General features: G+C 45.0%; 1 long non-coding RNA gene across 1 annotated transcript; it reads right to left on the bottom strand.

The window, feature by feature from the left end:
• Positions 1-2,342: 2,342 nt before the first annotated feature.
• On the bottom strand, positions 2,343-3,660 carry LOC124659235. The gene is made up of 3 exons (XR_006989495.1): positions 3,046-3,660; positions 2,873-2,958; positions 2,343-2,381 (listed from the first exon to the last, which is right to left on the bottom strand). It is a non-coding gene; the product is annotated as an uncharacterized LOC124659235 (long non-coding RNA).
• Positions 3,661-5,914: the final 2,254 nt, after the last annotated feature.

Below are 5,914 nucleotides of genomic sequence, written 5' to 3'. Positions count from 1 at the left end.
TTTGTTAAAATCATGTGGATGATATGATGCATGATGCATGATGATACACAAAAGAAAAACAACAAACAATTCTAATAGGGGTATTTTTCCTGGACCGCTACAATCGACACCACTAACAAGGGATCGCGCCCCGAGATCCCACGTCCAGGTACGGGGGGGGAAGAGAGGTGAACTATCGGATCTTCAGGCGACGTGTCGATCTCCTCGACACCACTAACAAGAGTTATTGCTCCATATAGAACGGTCGACACCACCAACAAAAAGTCGTTATTCCGCGGTTGATGATGCGCTTCCGTCGAGATCCTCCGAAGATCGGACCTATTAGGATAAGGCAAAGATCGTCCAACCCGCGTAGAGACCTAAGACTCAGAGAAGCAGATAAGAGAAGATTCAAAACTCGCAAAGGTAAGATGAGAAAGAATATAGATAAGGAGAAAAATCAGAGCTAATCAGAACTATCCAACGAGTTTTAGAAAATAGTTTGGACTCTCTAAACTCAACGACCGTTGGCAAGGTTATCCTACAGGCTGGACTAGTGGGGTATCGTCAACCTGATGCTCTGATACCAACTTGTGACGCCCCAAAATCGGTACCATGAGGATCCCAGCGAATCCGCCGAAATCCGCACGATATCGATTTTAGGAGACGCACCACCAAGCGCCTCGTACACGCCAAAGCATGCACGCGATGCGGGTGGAATCAATCACGAGAGATAACATTACAACAGGATTACAATAGAGCCCACAAGAAACAGATATATTACAACAACGACTCCAACGAGTCAAGATACAAATAGATACATACAAAGATCCAAATCATACAGAAGATCAAATACGTCCGAGTACGGACAAGATACAAATTTGGACTAAGAGTCCTGAAGATAAACGATGGCGTCCATAACCCTGCCTGAGGCCAAGCCGGAAGGGTAACCTTGCTAACGTCGCCTTCATCGTACATCTCTTCATACCTGCCCGGTTATATCCCGTAGAAGCAGCAATAAGTACGGGTTCGTACTTAACAAGACTTCAAGACGTATAAGCAATCGTCAACCAGTCGTCCTTTGTACTTGAGGCATGCAGGGGACTTAGAGGACGCAAGAGGAACGTCATAGGCAATATGGTGGGGTTAAGCGGCAGCACGCAAGCACTAAAAACCTATAGAGACACTCTACAACATTCGTCTAATCGAGAGAAGGTGAGAGAGCGCATAAACTAACAGATCTATACTCGCAATCATAACACGGCCGATGCGTTCCCCCCTCGCAAGGAAGTACTTACAAGGGCACTCACACGGTTGACAAGTTTTAACCATTTATTATTAGATTTGTGCTAACTTACTACGCAAGTTATTATGATTGAAACAACAGGTGTAAGTTGTCTATGGTCGAGTCATACAGCTCCAAGTCGTCCATAACCGCGGACACGGCTTATCGATAAGATGTACACCCTGCAGGGGTTGCCCAAATGTACCCACACGCACCGATCGACCCACTTACGACAGGTGGATATCACAGCTCGCACTCTCCTTCACGACAACAATGTCCGAGAAGCCACCTAACTAAGTTGAACCCGAATCGAAGTCCGGCCGAATCTCCGAAGCGGACCTAGCTATTGCGCCAGCGTACTAGGTGGTTTAAACACACACTGGGGCGATAAACCACTTCGCAGCGGCTCCGCATCCTATACGTGCATACCAGAAACAAGGGATACAAGGCACCCAGGGGCTTCCCAAAGTAAATAAGTAACAGGTGGCATGCACGCAAACAACAAATGGTAAGACATTGCAAACTAGTTGTGGCCATCTGGACAAAGCTGTAGATTCCAGCGAGTGGTCAAGGGAGACCCATAAGCATACCCACGTGTGGTTAGAGCGCTCGGTCTCGGAACGAGATAACAAGAACTCGGGGTCCTAGATTTCATGGAAACACAAGTGAGCCGTCATAAAACGAGCAAGCTGACCCACCGATGTCTCCGCTAACAAATATTAACAAGTAACCATGATACCCTCAACAGATATAAACATGTAGCATGTGTCGTGATCTCCCAATAGATAACCCGATAAGATAGCGATAACGGTAACACAATATAAACAGCACTAGCATGCACTACGACTCGCAAGGCAGACCCGATAACCAAACAATAGCTGTAGGTGGTTGGTGGAGGCAATATAGGCTGCTTGAGGTAACAAGTGGAAGGGACACGTGACAAGAACGCAACTTAAGGATAGCATAAGGGAGAAGGCAAAATACAAATAGGTGAGCGACTCCTGCAGGGGCAGAAGTATAGGGAAATGCTTGCCTGTTAAAGCTGCCGAGGAACATCCGGAGAACTTGTCGTATCTCACCGCACCACTTCGTGATCCTATCCGCGAAGAAGCAAATGCTGGAACACACAACGTATGCAAGTCTTACAACTACGGATAAAGAAGATCCAGCATGATCAAATGCAGGCATGCATGACATGGCAGTTATGATGCGATGCAACTTATCCAATTTAAACGGAGTCAGAACCCCGGACAAACAATTAGGGTTGAAGTTGCATTTCTACCGTCAAAGTTAAAGGTTGATTAGCATGGCAAGACAAAGCAAGGGTGAGCTACTTCAATATTAAACGGAGCGGGAAAACCTTAGTCGGTGTCCAAATTACTCCGCATATATGTTAGGTGAACATGCACAACTATCACGTCATGACATGATGCAATATGCAAACAGGCATATGGATGGCATATTCATGTTCCTTGCATTTTTCTGAGCAACTTTCATATAAAATACTTTGCATTCCGATAAACGGTTTAGAAGATATGATTTTCGCAAGATTTGCAAAAAGAATAGAAAACAGACAGAGAGATAGGCTGCTACGGGCCGGGTCTGTACCGGAGGGCGTCGGGAAGCTATCTTCTGCTCAGCGGCGATGGGCTGCGCTAAAGGTCCTGGGCCAAGGCCCGCCTGCAACGCTGGATCTGAGGAAAACAAAAAAAAAAGGTGAGGCACATGCCTCAGAAAAGATTCGAACCAGAGATCTCTCAGGTGAGGAGCAAGCTGTTTACCACTGGGCTGCTGGTTTTGATGTTGAAGAACATGGGCCGCGCACTACTTGAAGCAGATAGGAGCGGAGCTTGGGGCCATGGCGGGACTTGCAGGTGAGCCCGGATCTGAAGTTCGAGGATGAACTGAGGCGAGATGGATGGTGTCGGAGATGCGCCTTGGAGCAGCGGACCAACGACGGGTGGTGCGACGGCCGGGGAAGGTTCGAGGTGGCCGGAATTTGAAGAATTTTGTCACCGGAGTAGAAGAAGAAACAGCGATTTTGGAGACGATTAAGAGCACCCCGGCTCGATTCCTTTGGGGAGGATATAGAGGACGCCGAGGCGGTTCTGTGGGTGGTCTCGGAGTGACGAGGGGAGCCCTGGAGCAGCGGCGCCATGGAGAGGAGGTGGCGGTGGTGCTTCTTCATTTGCTTACAGAGAAACAGAAAAGAAAGGTGGGGTGAAAGGAGAGAGTGGTGGCGGCGCGAGAGGGATGAAAAGGAGGCGCTAGGGTTTGCTGCGGTTCTTGGATGGGGATTAAAAAGGGGAAGGGAGCATGTGGTGGTGCGGTGCCGTGGTGGAGGACAACGACAGGAGGAGAGCACGCCACTCTCGTGCTCGTACGAAGGAAAGGAGAAGAGAAGACTTTGTCTTCGGTCGAAGAGGTATGGGCCGATGAAAGGAAAAAGAAATGGGCTAGAGTGAGAGGAGGAGATGGGCCGCCGGTGGAAGAAGGGAGAGAGAGAAATCTGGGCCAAGGAGAGAGGGAGGGTCCAGGTTAGAAGGAGAGGGTTTTCCTTTTTCTGTTTTATTTTAAAACTGTTTTGAAAACTATTGTAAAAACAAAATAGAACAAAACCAATTTTATTTGAAGTAGGAAAATATCTGAAGGTATTTTATTTTGGTTCTTAGAATTGGTTTTAGGTTTTGGTTAAATGAAAAGAGATAGAGGAGGTTTATTTTATAAAGCATATGAGAGGGGAAAACGGAATAGTTTTTATTTAAAATAATTTTATTTTGTTAAAATCATGTGGATGATATGATGCATGATGCATGATGATACACAAAAGAAAAACAACAAACAATTCTAATAGGGGTATTTTTCCTGGACCGCTACACCGGCCTATTCTCGCCAATAATTCTTCAGCGTCGTCTGGAGTTCTTTTCCTGAAAACACAACCAGCACAACTATCCAGGTATGCCCTAGACTCAATGGTTAGTCCACTATAAAATATATCAAGTAAATCATGCTTTTCCAAATCATGGTCGGGCCGAGCTCTAATAAGAGAGCAAAATCTAGCCCAAGCCTCGAGCAATTTCTCTCCATCTTCCCGATCAAAATTATAAATTCTCTCGCAAAGCAATATGTTGAGCACTAGCAGGAAAGTATTTCCGGAAGAAAACATCAAGCAATTCTTTTGGACTATTAATAGAATCAGGTGGCAAACTATTATACCAAGTTTTAGCATCATCCTTTAATGAGAAAGGGAAAATTTTAGCAACGAAATAAGTACGCTTCTTAACATCATCAGAAAACAAGCTACTAAGAGTAGATAGCTCAATCATGTGTTCTACAACACTTTCTTTTTCAGTACCACAAAAAGGTGTTTTCTGAACAATAGATATATGAGACAAATCAAGAGAAAAATCATAATCCTTATCCTTAATATTTATAGGAGATGTGGCAAATTTAGGATCAGGAGACAGTTTATATCTAACAGTATGTTGTGCAAGCAACTTTTTAATTTTTCTTGCATCAGTAGTAGCATTGCATTTATCAATAAAATCATCATCAAGTTCTACATAATCTTCATCAAGATCATCACTAAAGTATTCAACGAGACTCGGGTGAATTAACGGGTGTAGCAGAATTTTCATTAGGAGTTTCAACATTTTCAATTTGTCTAGACCTAGCAATTGTAGCATCTAGAAAAGATCCCAATGAACCACTATCATCAAGCACAGCAGAAGCATCATCAATATTATAAGAATTTTCAGATCTAGCGAAGTACCGAGCATGTGAAGCATGTGGTGGTGAAACAAGTTCATCAATCACGAGATGGTGAATCAAGAGCGACAGAGGTACTCGAGTTGTACCTTTTCTTGTAGTGGATGGTAATATGGCGACTTTAGGATCGCGAGGTTTACCCATGATGGAGAATTTGCAGAGAACAATATCAATCCAAGTGAACTTCCAAATAAAGCTATGCTCCCCGGCAACGGCGCCGTGAAAATAGTCTTGATGACCCACAAGTATAAGGGATCGCAACGAGTCTTCGAGGGAAGTAAAACCCAATTTATTGATTCGACACAAGGGGAGACAAACAATACTTGAAAGCCTTAACAGCGGAGTTGTCAATTCAGCTGCACCTGGAAACAGACTTGCTCGCAAGAGTTTATCGATAGTGACAGCTTTATAGTAGTAGCGATAGTGAAATAACAGCAGCAGAGTAACAAAGACATCAGTAGTGATTATAGTAAACAGCATGATTAAAATACTGTAGACACAGGGATGGATGAACGGGCGTTGCATGGATGAGAGAAACTCATGTAACAATCAAAGCAGGGCATTTGCAGATAATAATAAAACGGTATCCAATTACTAATCAATCAATAGGCATGTGTGCCATATATAGTCGTATGTGCTCGCAATGAGAAACTTGCACAACATCTTTTGTCCTACCAGCCGGTGGCAGCCGGGCCTCTAGGGAATCTACTGGAAATTAAGGTACTCCTTTTAATAGAGCACCGGAGCAAAGCATTAACACTCCGTGAACACATGTGATCCTGTTGACGTCAGAAACCCCCTGGCGGGCAGAGACGGTCAGCACGGTAGAGCCGGGAACAACTAGGGCTGCGGCTGGCCCCAGTCCCTCAGAGCGACGGCCCG

This window comes from Lolium rigidum, chromosome 6, assembly GCF_022539505.1.
Source record: "Lolium rigidum isolate FL_2022 chromosome 6, APGP_CSIRO_Lrig_0.1, whole genome shotgun sequence".
Lineage (NCBI taxonomy): Eukaryota > Viridiplantae > Streptophyta > Magnoliopsida > Poales > Poaceae > Lolium > Lolium rigidum.
Note: the sequence above shows the minus strand (reverse complement) of the source record. Positions and strands in the feature narration are given on the sequence as shown.